General features: G+C 33.4%; 1 protein-coding gene and 1 long non-coding RNA gene across 5 annotated transcripts in view; both read left to right on the top strand.

The window, feature by feature from the left end:
* Positions 1 to 17,334, top strand: part of LOC121119809 (urea transporter 2) — a 99,181-nt gene that overhangs the window by 29,728 nt on the left and 52,119 nt on the right. The gene's annotated exons all lie outside the window — the stretch shown is intronic.
* On the top strand, positions 7,227 to 9,880 carry LOC139905874 (uncharacterized). Its single transcript, XR_011780983.1, has 2 exons — positions 7,227 to 9,349; positions 9,407 to 9,880. It is a non-coding gene; the product is annotated as an uncharacterized lncRNA (long non-coding RNA).

The raw sequence follows: 17,334 nt of genomic DNA, 5'->3' as shown, positions 1-17,334 counted from the left end.
AAAAACTACATCAAGATCTAGCCAAAAAGCAAGATATGAATCTGTAAATCTGTTAAAGTGTAGGTTTTGAAAAAACTAAGAAAGTTTTCTGGCTGTAATTTATAATGTACAACCAAACTCAGAATTCATCAGCCTTAATAATTGGCTCTAATTGTGTATTGGAGGCAATAAGTACCACCGTCACTATGGTTCCATCTGTTTTTCTCCCATAAAGACGTTGGTGTTGGACTAGAGTAACATTTTTGCTTTCAATATGCATACAGAAACAGAAGTGAAGAGAGCTGGTATACGACGAAGATGGTGATCATATGTTCTTGTACCTTGCGCTAACGAAGGGCTGTGTAACATTAGCAGAATGAGGAGGGGCATCATCCTACAATATTGAAGTTGAACAAATTATTCCTGTCCAAACTAATCTATTTGGTGATGTCGCTATAGAAGTGCCTCTTGCAGAGAAGTTTGAAGACTTTTATGTGATTGTACCTCTCCATTTTACCTGTGATCGTATTGAATTTAAATTGTAGTCAAATAAATGATACTTTTCTATTATTGCAAAAATTTTATAATGGATAGCATAAATAATGGTTGTAGGCTTTTTAATAATGGGGCACATATTCTAATAAGATAGAAATAATGCAAAATACCATTATTTTGTAGAAATCAGAGCCTTCAATCCTTAGAAAATGATACTGAATCTTGTTAACGTCGTTTTTTAGTGAAATACCATGACTGAAGCTTATATGGAAGATATTATATTAATTTTGGAAGACACTGTACAACATATTTGTAGGTACAATATAAAGTTGATAATTTATATTTTAAATATTTTTCAAAAGAATTTTATGCATATGTTTATCTTTAAACACATCTGTATAACCCTATTTCAATGTATAATGCTTGCAATATAATTACATTACAAAGTGTTCAATATGTTTTAAATCTATTTTTATCTCATTTAAGTATTTTTCTTAGAAAAAAAAAATGCATACGAATATAATGTAAACGTATAAATTATCTATATTATTATTAAGCTGAAGTAGCTTTAATTTAAGGATGTATTACAGAATGAGTTAAACGTTTCAAAGATAGAGTAAAAGAAGGCAACGCTTATTAGTTTTACAATTGCTCGGTTGATATATATATAATATGAAGGAATAAGAAAAATATTAATTAACCTTATAAAATATATTATTTGAATATAAATTATGACGATTTTCATTAATGCATTACTTATTGATTATTCATAGGTGGACCCTACATGCATAAAGTAACATATTAAATAGTTTGTAACTTGTTGAAGGCTAAATATATATATTTTGATGTATCTGTAATGTATAATAGTCCTATAAATATATAAAATTTATATTTTTGGGAACTGACGAGTGCTGACTCACTTATTTTTTATAAATTGATATAAAATAGCAATGTTTCTTTCAACTTGCTACGATTTTTTTTTTTGCTTAAAAGAGAGTTAAGAAAAATCCACTTATAGATCTCTTATCGTTTTGAAGATGTAATCTGGTGAGGAGGACCAATCCTCCCCTCTGAATTCCCAAAATAAGAAGGGTCCGGAGGCCAACAGGATCCATATGGCTGAAAAGATTTATTCACCCTTTAGAAAAAATCAGAGAATAGCATTACTATTTTTAAAGGCATCAACTGGGAGTTCTTTAAACTTTTAATTGAGAAAGAAGATGGTTCAGACCCATCTGAAAAAGAATTCATGGACTTTGGCGTAGTTGAAATTCCAATTCTGAAGCTGGGCATTCCAGTGTATTACTTGTCTCATTTTAGTTCTGAAATGGGTCCTGGCCGGAGTCTTATCGGGGTGAAAAAACCAATCAATACTTTAATTAAGTTCAAAAATCTTAGTTTCCCGTTTCTTTTATGAAAGTAACCCCTCATAAAATGTTTTCAAAATCGACAAAAGAGGCTTTAAAACAGCAATGGAATTACACTCAACGAAATCTTTATGAGTAAAAGTCCTGAAGACGGTTGGCCGTGTGGAAAATACCGAATTGGCACAGACACTAGGTGTCTTCACCAAGGAAGTGAAGGATATAGGGTGTGTGAGGTCAGATGCAAATAAAGGAAGCCTTAAAAACATCCTACGCTTAAATCCTATAATATATCTCTAGAGGCGGGCTTGGATGGCTTTGATGTCGTGGGGAAGTCAGAAAATCTCCCATCTCTCCTCCCTATTAGTGGACAAATAATACATTTATAATTTGACAGAATAAAGAAACAATGCTCAAATTACTTCAAATTTGAACATACTTGCACAATGTGTAAAAATAAACTATTCAATATCATAAAATACCAAAACATTGTTTTTGAATCGTTAATTAAAAAGGGGATAGTTGATAGCAAGTTTAGTTCATATTCAAACGCAGTGAAATCAAGGGGGAAGTCTTCCACTTGAAATATGTGATTTCAGGATCAGACTCCTCAACACACCCAAAATCCAACTTGGTTCTCTCTGAAGGACTATTATACACAAGTGCAACCGAAAATTGAAAATCAACAGAAGATTCATCGTCTAGTAATTCTGCCAAGCTTGGATATCTTATCTGATACAAAATCCAACCGACTTCTTTAAAACAACCATTTGGTTCATTATCAAATGAACAACCCCACATTGATCTGCGATTCCTTGCAGATGAAATACCATCCTCTCTTTTCGTAGAGTTTTTGGTGCTCCCACCGTATATTTCTGACTATTGTCCTGCTTTTTGCAGCATTCAATAACCCATCGAAGCCTTGAAGATCTTTCTGGAAAATGAATGTGTCGCTCCTAAAAGCAAAAGAAACTTGTAACGAGATATCTGAATTCATTAAAAGGAACAAATTGTTATTAGATGCTGGTAAAATCTTTTCATGGGATTGCCATGGGATATTCATTCATAAAGGAAAACAGGCTACCTTCGAAAGAAAAACAAGTAAAGAAAATATGAAAGACATGAGGGATGATAATAATACCAAGAATGTAAGATTGGACGAAATTATAGAATATGAAAAGATGGGAACACTGATAAGAATAAGGAATAAAATGGTGAAGTAGAATGTAAAAGGGAAATCAAAAATCCGGAAAAATCGCTCTCGAGAGGAAAAATGACATAGATAAAACTTGCCTCAAGCAAAATATCGGAGTATTTTTTTCAAAGATGATATGTTAGAGCATATATAAATTAAGGGAAGATTTAGTATGAGGGCATAAAAAAGAATACTTTTCAAGGTCGAGGATAAATGATTTAATAAAAATAAAAATAAATCTTACAACTGATTAGTTTTTATTTGCTGAACAGATCTGTATGGTTCCATTTAAAATGTTTGGAGTGGTGAAAAGATCGGATCATCACAGGAAGAAGATATGCTCAGTATGGAGCTCTGTCATTGAGAATGTCCTCCCTTTACTAGATTCAAACGAACCAATTAATAATAATCATCGACTGAACAGTAGTTGTGTGTTCCTTAGTAATGCAGGGATTACCCAATATATGTCAGACATGAGCCTTGTGTTGAATAACTTCTTTGTATCCCATGGAACACGGTGGATATTCTCTGGACGAGATTTCAAACGTAATTATCTCGGTCCTCCGACCCTGCTTTCATTGCCTTAGAAGTCAATTCAGACCCAAAGATTAAGCAAGGTTCGAGTGTTAGTATTGGTCCCTATATATATCGTAAGGTGAAGGTTCGAAGAGCTTGGTATTAGCAATGGCATGAAACCAGCGGATACAAACGTCATTTTGAAGAATCCATTATCTCATACACGTCAAAAATAGTTGAGGTATGGATTAGAAACGTCTTTTATTTTTTCAAAAAAATCACGAGAAGATCCTAAAGAGATACATTGTTATTTTTGCCATAAAGAGTTGGAGTCAAGATTAAGTCCTTCGGTTTGGCGCATTGTAACGTCCTTACAGTATAAGGATAGCTAGAAAATTGAGTGCCTAATTTCCAAAGAGCAAGGTATAATATAGGCTGTGAAGCACAAGAACTAGGAACTTCCTTCTTGGCTGTGTGATGACGCCTCTGAAGTGATAATAATTCCCGGCTTTCTCTCTGTAGAAGGGAAATACTAATACTATACACAATATGAATATACAAATATAAAGTGTTATGTTATGTTAACTTGTCAGAGCTCTTTGGACAACCTTTACTTCGTGATCTGATTTGTTATCTGCCGGGTTTTCTTATTTATTTTCCTCCTTTATTATGATAATTAAACTTTTAATATTTCAAATTCTTAAATTGACTTATTTGTATTTTATAATTATTATTTGGACATTGTCTGTTTTCTGTTTTGTATATATATGAAACTAAATGTAAATAACAAAATGATACAAAAATTAAACAATTGAAAAACGAATTATTTATTACTGTATCTTGATTATAATTAATAAAAAAAGTAAATATATGATATATATTTATAATGTTATTTTACATAATGTACCTATTTTCTTTTGATTCATAAACAAAGAAAATTAAGTAAGTATAATATAATTAATTATAATAAAGTTTAGATATTTCATAAAATAACAAAACAAATAAAAGTATGACGGAGTCTATAATTTATATAACAAATTCGAATTTTGACTCCAGTGATTCACTATTCATTCGAACTCTTAGTGATTCGTCTAAGTTGACAATAAATGAAAGAAGTTTTTGTATAGCATAAATGGTTTTGCAAAACTGAACCTTTTTTAAAAATAGTATTTTCTATATTCTAATAAATCACTCGGCTTTGTAATTTGATTTTATAAAGATCTCATAGGCTCTCTTTCGTATCTTGTCTTTTAATAGTTCCATCTACACCATCTGAAGGTTCCTTACCGTGGCTTGTGGCGAACAAATGCAACTCAGCAGACAATAGAATGTTCTCTTCGTAAAACTTGAAATTCAAGAAGACTTTACAGTTTTCTTTAGAATTTAATCAGTGGAAACTCATTTATGAAATTGTACCTCGTCCAAGTTAATGTTTTCAAATTTTGTCAGTTAATATATTTTCATGATAATCAGTAAGTTTGAAAGTAGCAAAAGTATGAAAGTAGCACAAAGGTAATGCAAGGATCCATAAAATAAATACAATAACATAACGTCACAGTTCGTTTGATAAGTTGTTATTTCTGCCATTCTCGATTCTAGTATAATAACTTATCTATAGTGTTGTTTTTATTGTTATTTAATAAAATATCTAAATTTCAATAATATTATACTTACCTAAATAAGAACCCTAATTTATTGTATTAATAGTCTTGTAGCGTGCCATTCGGATATTATATATTGTGTGTTTTTTAATTATTGCGTCGATTTTTCCATCGTTTGTTGTTGATAAAAAATCATTTTTCGAAAGTTTGCTGTCAAATCCCTCTTCAATGATGATTTGTACGCCGTTGTTGATTTCTGTTAATCTGCTGCATTCCAAAAGTATGTGGTTGGTTGTTACTCTTGTTAAACCGCAGAAAAAACAATCTGATTGCCCGTGTTTGTAGTATTTCCTGGCCGTTTCAAGAGTACACAAAAGTACTTCTTTACTTAAACCATTTCTCTCGAGCAGTTAAATATTTATTTTTAATGGCTTTAATGCTTTGCTGTGGAGTTCTTGGGATTTTGCGATAGTTTAAATAAGCAATGAAAGGTGCAAGGGCATGTTGTGTTAGACACCTTCTCAGGTACCATGTGGATAAAATAATTATCTTGATTGTAAAAATAAATATTGGTCACTCTTCTGGTAAAAAATGTCCTAAGAATGACCTATAGGAGGAAAACTCCATATCATTTACAAGAGAGTTTCACTCTTTTAAATCTGCGGCTACTTCGAATTTAAAATCACTAATATAATTGTAACTAATACAATTTTTCAGAGGCATTTCCCATCCCATGAAGCTTCAATTTTTTTGATTACTTCCCAAGGCCCATCACCAGGGCCGTACGTCAGTATTGCGCTTTGTCCGCTTCAGCGGACCAAAAAAAAAACCCTTACTCTACCGTCTACCAATCATATAGGTATGTCAATATAGATGAATTAAGTCATAATTAATTATTAAAATCTATTATATATATGTAACTTATGACCATCTCATAATAGTACTGAGTCATTATAATAAAATTACATATTTGTAGTACGTCCACCCAAAAGGAAGCTAGATAGTTTTTCTCAAAATTGAACATGGAATACATTTTCCAACAAATTATAATTCATTTAAATGAAAAAATGATTCTGATTAGTCCTTTGGAGGCACCACAAATTGTACTTAAAGTAGCCAAAATTCACTGGCACATTTATAGAATTAGTAAATTAATAAATTATATCTCTAAGACAATATTGGGGCCAAATTAAGTCAAATAGATAAAACGGAGGTTTTAAACTACAGTTAACACTCTCGGGTATCTCAATTCATCACAGAAATTTGAATTCAAATCCTGTAATTTACCGTAATATCTCTTTCAAATATTGCCTGTCATTTTATAAATATAAATGATTGAACCTTTGAATATAAAACGCGTTTTCCGCTTCCCGTGATACATTTCTGATAATTAATAAATTACTGCAATTATTTCAAGAGTACTTTACAGCCAAAAATAAAAAACAAAGACGCACACAACATTTTTTGTATGGATTTAAAGTACTTCACATTGAGTGGATATTTGAGTTAGATATTACGTTTAACGTTAGTGGTTGCAAATGTGAAGTACTTTACAGCCAAAAAAAAAAAAAAGACGCACACAACATTTTTCGTATGGAGTACTCTTGAAATATTTAAGAGCGTGAGAATTTGTTTCATTGAATACAAGATAAATTAAATTATTACTGCTTAAAAGGGACATAAATAATAGTTATGTACTTTTTAGAGTGGATTGTTGCAGTAATTTATTAATTATCAGAAATGTATCACGGGAAGCGGAAAACGCATTTCAACAGAGAGTTGGTGATTTGTTCTATCTGTCAGAAGGAAATACAGAAGGGCAACTTTAATGATCACAAAGTTAAACTCCATAAGAATGACCCCAGCTGCAAGTATCAAGTGAAAATTTATCATAAGAAGCAGAAAACATTGAACTTTGCTGTTAAGAAAACTTCCTCTGCTACATCCTCAGTCACTGCCTCCTCCTGTCCCGATGACCCTGCTCCAGTTGAGGCCTTACTGCATGAACCAATATCTGAAAAGTCCGTTTCTACTGAAGAGAAAGTTACTGCAGACACAGAAAATAATGGCGACTCATCAAATTACCCCAGCTGACGGATTTCTCATGGAATAATACTTCCTAATCTCGATATCGGACCAATCTTCTCTCCCGAGCAGCTCTCTGTAGTCAACAACAACAATATTCCCTCTGCAGAGGACTCTGAGACTAGCAACAATGTCCAGGGAGGTGAGAAGAGCAAGACTGAGGAGATGGAGTTTGTGGACGGAGGCCCAGAGTACCCTGTCGTCTTCACGAGCCAGCTGGGTGACCCGATACTTACCGGGCGGGAGCCAAAGCGGAAGGACATATCTAGACCAGAACCAGAGTGGAGACTGAGCGGGAAACTGTGCCTAAAGTCGAGAGAGAGCATCCTCTACAGCCCAAGTTACAAACATACAGTCCTCAGATAGATGACAAATACTCCAGAGACTTTCAATATGATTGGTTCCGTAAGTTCCCGTGTCTAGAATATGACGAGGTTGAAAAGTCAGCCAAGTGTTTCGCCTGTTCCAAATTTTCCATTTCCAACCTTGGGAAATTTGAGTTCAAAACATGGAAAAACAGTTCCTCGTTGAAAGTTCATTCTAACAACAAAAAACACAAACTGTCGATGGAAAAGTGGATCAATTTCCTCACATCAAAAAGAAAGAATACCTTGGTTCTCGGCCATGTTCAGTCTCAACATGCTGACGAAGTCGTGAAGTGGCGAGCTTATTTGAGGTATCTTTTCCAAACTGTTGGGTTCCTCGCAAAGCAAGGATTGGCTTTTAGGGGCGATTCCGAAACAAGAGAAAAGTTGACGGAATCTAATGAAAACAATCGAGGAAACTTCTTGGAGCTTTTGCCCCTGCGTTCACACGACAATCATACTCTCAAAGATAAACTGGAGGCCGAAGTCAAAAAATTTGGTTCAGCTGGGGCAGGTTTTGCCAAATGGACTTCACCTGACATCCAAAATGAGCTGAAATATAATTGAAGATGTCAAGGCTTGTGCCGGCAATGATGACTACTGGTTCTCTGTGATTGTTGATGAGACATCAGATATGTCAAACACGGAGCAGTTCAGTCTATCACTGGGATATCTGACGAGTGAAGGCATCAAGAAAGAGAGCTTCCTCAAGTTTGTAAAAGTTACCCAGACTGACGGCAAATATTTGTTTGAGAAGCTTCACGAGGCTGTCAAGGATCTTGGCCTTAACCCCGCCCGCACTGTCTCCCTGGCCGTGGACGGTGCCTCCAACATATCTGGCATCAAGAAGGGTCTTGCCGCCAGGTGGAAAGAAGCAACCCCACTGTGTGTCTACATCCACTGCTACGCCCATGTCCTCAATCTTGTAGTCAAGGATCTTCTCTCAGATATAACCCTGTTGATAAATACAATGGGGACAGTACAAATTTTATACAACTTCATTGAAGGGTCACCAAAGAGGTCAGCAATCTACAAGTCGGTGAAGATAACAAGTAAATATGAGGAGTGATGACCCTGAAGAACCACTCTGCTACCCGCTGGAGTCTCCGCTACGATGCTGTACACGCTGTATCTCTAGAGATGGTCAGAATAATGAAGACCCTCATTATAATAAGAAAAGATAAAGATACATTGTCGAGTTCAACAGCAACTTCTCTGCTCAACAGCATCTTTAGTCACGAATTTGTTTTCGGCATTGAACTGTTGAAGACACTCCTCAGACACACATCTAGCTTGTCAGATGAACTTCAAGGCAGAAAGGTTGACCTAACAAAGGCCCGGAAACACGTCAACCTAGTGAATAGGACTCTTGAAGATCTTAAGAATGAGAAAATCTTTGAATCAATCTGGAAACTTGCTGAGTTGAAGTCGTCTGAGATGAAATCAGTATTTGACCAGGAGGACTCAATTGATTTGGAATTCAAGGAGGCGAAGATTCCAAGGAGAATAAAGTTGAAAGGAACAACTGAATCCTACTTCCGTGAAACACATTTCGATGTTGCAATCAATAAGATTGTATTAGAACTTTAGAGCAGATTTGCCACCGACGATACAAACATCACAATGGATCTCATTGCAATCGTCAATGACAGTGAAGTGGAGACCTGTGTCATTGAGCGTGTCGCCAAGCACTACAGACTTGAACTCGAGCAGCTCCAGTCAGACCATGCAATCTTCCAGCAGTTCAAGGTTAATATAATGTTTCATTTTGCATTATATGTTTAAAATTTATGTTTCTCTATGCAGATATTGACACAGAAGACATGGTTTCGTCACAAATTGCTGTGGAGTTAATAAGCTCGGGAGTGTTCCGCCTGATGCTGGAGCTATACAAGGTGATCGTTATCCTGGCCTCAATGCCCATCAGCAGCTGTGAGGCGGAGCGGTCATTCTCCTGTCTCAGAAGGCTCAAGAACCACATGAGGACCACCATGGACCAGGAGAGGCTCTCCTCCCTCACCCTCTTGAACATGGACAGGGTGATGGTGGACAAGGTGCTCCATGAAGACATGGACAGTTTGATTGACACCTTTGCGTCAAGGAAAGAGAGGAAAAACTTCTTCTTCTAATCATGATAAAGAACACATGCATTTTTTTCTTCATTTTTTTCAAACACATCACCACGTAAACATGCGAGTTAAGAACATCAAGACTTGTGAACATAATTTATTTTCTGTCGATGTAACCGTTTCATGGTATATTATAATCTCGTTCATTATCTTCATCCGTTATTATTTTAAAAATATTTAAGGAGGTTTAAATTGTTTGACTTAATTGTATAGTTCAAAAATTTTCTCTCATTCTTGCACCGTGCATTTTATAATCCATTATACTCCTTCCTTTATGAATAGGTCGGCATTGACTTTCCGTCTAGAGTTTTTCCTTTTCATTTTATTATTCCCAATGTTTGCCTGAAGAAAATAATGGTCAGACAGTCCATTGGACGATATTCTTGCAAGATTTAATCTATGCTGTAGTATTTGCCCTGTTTAAATATCCCACGTTCACCACTGAAAATCAACCGTTCACCCTTGTAAAGCGGACCGAAAAATCTTCCTGACATACGGCACTGCCCATCACAAAATCCTTTGAGCCTAGTCGAGAATCAACCAAGTTTATCAAAGACGTTGGAGAGGCTCGAGTCTGGGCATTCGGTGTATTTTAATCTTTTTATAACTAGAAAGTGGTTCAATTGGAGACTCCAAAAGTATTGCGTACCACAGTTTCCTGATCCAATAGGAGTTGAGGCATTTCCAAAATTTAGCAAATGATATTACGCTTAAGCCACTATATTTTATCGGATTGTGCATTCTTTGAGTTGATATATTTTCCTTCCTTAAAATTTTAAGGAAAGATTCTTCAATTACTTTAATCTCAGAAGCTATATTTGGACAGAATGGAGATATTCGTAACAAGTGGATGATTTTGTGCACAATGTACGTGTTCCATGGGCTTATTCTATCCCATGCGCATAAATTTAGGTAGGCTTATTGGCTTACAGCTATTTTTATCCTTGAGAGGATTTCTTTATAATTCATCAACACATTTTCGGGGCCAACCCATAATCCTAATAATTTGAAGTTTTGTCCAAAACTAAATTGTGACCACTCTTTTGATATTAGCATCTTTTGTACTTAATAGAAGACTTTGCGCCCTATTTTGACATTTTATCTCGTGGTCTCAATTATTTCTACAATCTCATATTTGACTTTGGGTATATATAATAGTGATGGATTGAGTTTCCATGCTTTTTTAGCTCTATGATTAGGGAAATGTATTAAATTAATTTTAGTGTACAGTCCCTTATGGTAGGATATTTTGGCATCGATTACTTTATATTACGTGACTGATTGCTTTTTAATGCCACTGAAAAAATATAGAACAATTCTTGAGGGCGTGGGTTTGGAAGATTTTTCAGAAGAAAACAAAGTATGGCTATAATCTTTTACTGTTTCAGCTAGGTCATAGAGATGATATGACTTAATGATGGAGCAAATTATTTCCTTTGCACGGGCAATCGTGTGTCCGTTAGATTTTGTAGAGTCCTTGTTAGTGTCCAATTTTATATTAAAATCCCCACTCATAATTGTTTGGCTGTGAGCCAAAATTGGTAAAAGTTTGTACTACAAAATTCATGGTTGTCCCACTTATGGCCATAAATTCCAAGAATATCAAAAGTAATTCACAAAAGGTTGCAGGATACCTTTATAAGGTTCCCATCCAATTCTCGAAATTGAATTATTGGTTTGAAATTCTTGTTGATCAGCAGTGTGACTCCACGTTTCGGATTTGAAAGTTACTTGTCGAAGGCACTGAAAGTTAAATAAAAGTCCGGAACACAAAAATGGTTATCTAAACAACACTTAGTATCGGGCAGTGTTACAATGTCAGGGTAATCAAGATGTTGCAGAAGTCTCATTAAAGCGTACTTTCTCTACAATTTTATCAGATAATTACAATTGAGGGTTAAAAAAGGTTTCATATCTATTTTTTCATTTTATTGATGATCAATTTCCAACTACTTTTTTATTTCCATGAAGACTAAACACCCCACGAGAGCCGTCAGGATCGAGTTCTGGTTCACATGCAGGGCTGTTCTTCTTTTGAAGTTTTGAAGACAAACTGATAGGAGACGATTGTGAAATTGAAAATGACCTCTTTGGATTGGATACAGATCTAGACCTAAAGGGCAAAATACTTTTCTTAGAAAGAGGACCGATAGAATTCGTTGGTGAGTCAGTTTCTGGCTGTCCTGATATATATTTTTGGGACCAACCCTTCTTCTTCTAAGTGTCAGGCGTAAGATATTGCTGTTCTCCATCTACTCTTCTTACAGCAGATTCCCCTTCCCTTGGCCCTTGTTTCACTTCAGAGGTTGACAATTTCTGTCCTCCTGTTTTTATTTGTGACACTTCGTATTTTTTCTTCCACCATTCCTTCTTCCCTTGTTTCGAGTTCTACAGGTTTTTAAAGTCTGTTTATGTAATGTAAAATTCTTTTTTTGGCTTTTCTGCGCTCAAACGTTCCTGATAAATGAGTTCAGAAGTTTTATTCCATTGATTTTTATTAAAAATTCTGATTTTTTCTTATAGAACTTGTTCATATTCGCTTATTTGCACTCTTTTTTCGGTGCAATTCAGCCGAGGATGTCCAAATCTTAAACATCTTTGGCATTGTGGTGGAAACCCAGGATATCAGAGATTAACAAGACTTTCATTCACAGCCATTATTTGGGGGATATTCAAGGGATCCCCTGCCACCTCAAAACTATAATTTCGGGTCCTCTATTTCATTTTGTAATTATTGAAGCATTCATCTACTTCTGAGTCTCCAGGATTTTGGTTTTGGATGGGAGTCAACAATGTAAACAAATTTACTATCAATTTCTTTCAGTCTCCTTTGGTCGACTTTTTTAAAAGTATTCAGTTTTTCTTCTTATCTAATTTAAAATTGTCAATGTTTTTAATTTTCATATCAATGGTCACAATTTTACCCGTAAGTCTTGTTACTTCGATTTTGTAACATTTCGTAAATCTCTCCAGCTTTGGGACCATAGGGACCTTGTTGGAAAAGCAAGAGTATCCAAAGCGATATCGGGCTTGTGCACCAGCGATTTTGTCTTCTGTGAAATCATAATTTATAGCTACTTTGTAGATAGGTAACTGCTTCATATTTACATAGTTGAAAGTACGTTGGCTTTCTGACTCTGTTAAGGCTATAACAAACGTTTCCCACCGGAAGATTACACTAAGGTCAATTTTGTTTAGTGTGTTTTTGACATTTTCCTCTCTCTTAGAATGGACTCACGCATAATACATAATCTTGCACTTTTTTCAGGCAATTTATTGGACTCTGGAGGGCGGGCATTAGCATTTTCTTCCACTTCAAGGGATATATTGTATTATACGAACATAAATGAATATATATATTATACCTTTTTTACGTAGATTACCCTACTAGCAGGACTAAACACGCTAATAGGTACAATATTTTTTTTTGAAGAAGAACGGAAAAATGAAAAATAAAATTTGGAAGCGTAGAGGGAAAAGAATTAAATCCAAGGAAGACATATGAGGCGGGAAAAAAAACGAATCAAGTAAGTCTTATATCAACTCCAACGAAGATAGATCAAAAATGTATGTGTGAAGTCAGCTCCAAAAGGTCCCAGGATCCCAGGAGTAGGATTCCTAGAAAGACAACTTCCTCGTAACAGAGCCAAATAGGTCACTTTTCACTTTAAAATTATCACTAGGGAGATCACTTGCGGGTTACACAAATAAATGAAACACTATTTCTTAGAAACTATTTTTCTTTCACTTCAAAACTTTTTTTTATGAAGAGCGACTAGACGCACGTCTCATGCATCAATTCATAAAATAAGATTTAATAAAAATAATGAAACAATAGAAATTAAAGATATTTAGTCAAAAAATACAAATGTACTTCTAATTTGCTGTTGCGTTGATGGGCCACACTATAATTCTATTCAGTATCAGACATATTCTACTTCTCTTCTACCCTTCATTTTTCCTACTCATCGTTGGAGTAGATAAATAATCAGAAATAATTAAAGATATTAATTTAAACTTTGATAATTAATTCCAGAATTTGTTAATAAGTCACAAATAAATTAAAGAAGTGCATACGGATACAAATTAAATATGGAATGTGGAGTAACAATATTACTAGGATATTTTACTTTCTGGTGTAGAAAAACCTTTGAGTGAAAACAAAGGGTTAATTATTTTAATATGTTTCTAGTTACAATTTTTTGTATTTGTACAAAAAGGATTTGATACAAATTTTGAAAATAAAAATAAAAAATAGATTTGATATATTTTTCTTCCTCTTCCTTATTAAATAATTTAATATACATAAGTAGATTAAAGTATGCCAACACATATAATTATATTTGAGAATTTAAAAAAAAATTAAATTGTAGGAATAGAATAAAACAATTTACTAATCTGTTAGAAAATAGTTTTTTTATTCTTACAAATGTGATACGTCAGCATTAAAACAATATTGAACAAAATCAAGAAAAGTAGTAAATCCAAATTTTTTTATTTAACTCTTCCTTTGTGAATTGGGATTTTCTGCACCCCAATGTTGATAAGATTTTTTTAAATCTGTTTAAAATTGATTTTATTGTTGAAAACAACATTAATATGCTTCTGAAATATCATTCAGAATATATGCAACTTTTTGTTGTTGGAAAAATATATATTTTCTTGGAATTATTCGCAAATTTTGTAATTTTTAATCACAGTTTGGTACATTTCATTGATTAATTTCTTGACTTTTAAGGAGGTATACACATTGCTACAAATATAATATCATAATATATGAAACGCAGTCTCATCAATATTAATTAATACATTTTAAGTATTAAATGTTCGTTAAAAGTAATTAATATTTCATAGACGTTTTGATCAAAAAGGAAAATATACTATTTGAACAATAATAAACATTATGTTGATGCCCAAATCTAATGTTGTTATAAATAATTAGGGATATTTTACGTCAAGTGTGTTTCTAAAAATAAATTTCTATAAATATTTGGGTTAACAGTGAACCCATGCTCATTAAATATGTCAAAAAAAGAGTTGAGTTTTGAGTCATTTATATAGGTATGTTACAAAAAAGTTCATATTCAATATTTTCATTTAAAATATTTATTATCTTATAGATAATGATAAAAAGACAGTTTAATACGAAAATCATGTCTCTAGCATCAATATTAAGGAAGTTATTAACAACTTTTTATCGAAATTCCATCCCTTTTTCTCTAACTGTTTATGTTATAACCTAGAACAAAATCTGTGATCTAATTTGATATTTCAATAAAACAACACATCTTTCTTAAAAATCCAAATAAATGAATGAAATTTCTAAGAATTACAGAATACAGAATTACAATTATAATAATTTGACAAATTACTTTTGTTTCCCGAACTTTATAGATACAGCGGACTATATGGAGACAGTATTGTATCTATAATTTTTCAGTCAGCATATGGTCCGATACTAGAGGCATAAATGGCTTCTGTTTTACTACCTGGGGCAGTTTGGGATGTCGAATCTTGTACATTAGGTCATAATCCTCTGCTACTTGCTCTCTCGACTTTACAAAATTGGTTGTAGTCCTTGGTCTTGACACCTTCGAAAATATAAACTGCATGGTATGGCTCCAGGTAAAAGACGCTTCCTTCTTCGTTTATTCTAATAGGCCATATTATTTTTGCTGAAGTGCTCAAAACATGGCACATGAGAGTCTTTTCTTTTTACTCAAAATACTTATCTTAGTCTTCCTTTCTTTAGACTCCATTGGAAAATGATATTTCAGGGCCTGGGGAACTACCCAGTGTTTCAAGTGATTTTGCAACGAAACAAAGAGCAAGCAGACATTCTTAAAAAATAATGACTAACGCAGAACAATAATTCTTATTCACTATTGACTCTTCCATAAGCTTCAACTATTATTGTCAGCTGTTTATCTTACTCGTGGGCACAGGGACCTATAAAAGGGTATGAACAAACAAACTGAAAATTGAACTTTACTACTTGATGAACAATAAACTGCCGCATTGGGCATCTCATCTGTTATTTGTTGGCATAGTATGCTGTTTACAATAGTAGGAAGAAAATTTGCTCATTCATCTAACAAGGAACTCTTGAAAAGATCTAGGGATACGGCGACTGTGCACATCAAGTCATGATAAATTAATCTTGGATCTCTCTCCTACCCGTAGTCCTCCTACCACACGAGTCTGTTCTGATTCAAAGAAGGAATCGGTCAGAACATCAATCTTTGATTTGAATCGTATAAAAATAAGCAATATTTCACATTTGTATTATTTTTCCTTGCTCATCCCCCCTCCATATTTAGGAAAAAACGGTTCGAACTTCTAATTTTATCAAAAATGTATCCAAATAGTCTGCAGTCTCCATATAGTTCGTTCAAAAACTTTATGGAGAAATTAATTTTATTGAAATTCTCCATTAAGTCCGTTGTCTCCATAAAGTGCGACTACCATTATTTTCATGCTTTGCAGAAATAAAGATGGATTGAAGGTTTTAATGTCGGGCTATAATTTATGTATATGGCATTAACAGATTAATAAATTACTTTACAAGATACTGAATAAATTAATGTTGTAATGTCTATTATACCTTTGATTATATATTTTACATATTATTTGTTAATTTGAATGCTATTTTGAAGTGATTTATATTCCAGAGAAAGGTGCTATTTGACAAAGCATACCATTGATTATTTTTTGACTGGTTTAAAGATTTTTTTTATATACATTAATTATTTATAATGTCAAATTGATGTCTCCCATTGAAGATATAAAATCCACCATTTCTATGTGGATCCCTAAAACACTTTTAGACTTCCCAAAACGCCTCCTACATGCTTTTCTGCACTGTAAATTGCCTTTTTGTGACATACCTTGCCTGTGAACTTAAATTTATGGGATAGTTTTTCTTTTTTTTTTAAATTATTATTTATTTTTAATGAGTTTCTAAATTCCATTATTCATCAAAGAATAAGAAAATACAAAAAAACAGGAGGGGATAAAAATTAGAAATTGTAGATTAAGAGATGATCTCGATACCGTTCTCAAAAAATATGCTGGTAAACTTTATTATACCTTTACCATTCCAAAATAACTGTCGCGCAGTGCTTATTTTCCCAAAACAAGAAAAATAATAATTTAAAAACATATAATTTTGAACAAAAAAATGCTTTCTTTGTTAAGCCCAAGACTTTTCAACTCATGAGTTAATTGTATACTAAAAGATTAAAGCCCAACACATATACATAAAATAAAAGTGTAAATTTAAGTTAACCTTTAGGCTTTATTATGCCTTAAAAATGATGCAAATAATAGAAAATAAGGTACATTCTTTTGTTTTCTACTTGCCTATAACTCGATAAATGTCAAAATAAATGTTTGTCAGGTATGCAACAATGAATTTTCTTTTTAAAATTATACAAGGAAAACATTTTAAATGACTAAGAAAAAGAAGGTAAATGATAAATCTGATTTTGCTGTGATGATAAAAAATATATTGACGGATTGTTGTTGCTATACTTGGCCTTTTGTGCCATTTTTTAGTGTTGCTAAGGGTTTATTAGAATAATAAAAATTGACTGACAAATATTT

The sequence above is a fragment of the Lepeophtheirus salmonis genome, chromosome 6 (assembly GCF_016086655.4).
Source record: "Lepeophtheirus salmonis chromosome 6, UVic_Lsal_1.4, whole genome shotgun sequence".
Classification (NCBI taxonomy): Eukaryota; Metazoa; Arthropoda; class Copepoda; order Siphonostomatoida; family Caligidae; genus Lepeophtheirus; species Lepeophtheirus salmonis.
This window is presented reverse-complemented; position numbering and strand designations above follow the sequence as displayed.